This window comes from Rhagoletis pomonella, unplaced genomic scaffold, assembly GCF_013731165.1.
Source record: "Rhagoletis pomonella isolate Grant_MI unplaced genomic scaffold, Rhpom_1.0 Rhpom_scaffold_13377, whole genome shotgun sequence".
Classification (NCBI taxonomy): domain Eukaryota; kingdom Metazoa; phylum Arthropoda; class Insecta; order Diptera; family Tephritidae; genus Rhagoletis; species Rhagoletis pomonella.
The window spans coordinates 1-259 of NW_023471903.1; positions in this window are offsets into that span (position 1 = coordinate 1).

Sequence of the window (259 nt, forward strand, 5' to 3'; positions counted from 1 at the left end):
TATACACGATTGTTCTGCTTTCGTCTTCCCCTCGCAGCTTCCATCCACACAAATTATTCAATTTCTGCGAATTGGAATTGGCATTTTTTACACGCATACATGCATACTTTCATATACACATGTACAGTGGAGTACCACTAGCTTGGACATTTGATTGCTTGTACTTTGATGTGTTTGAATTTTTTACGGTACTGAAGATTTGCTTACGGTTGAAAAATATTAAAAATCGTTCGTGCATATATGTAAATATATTTTTATA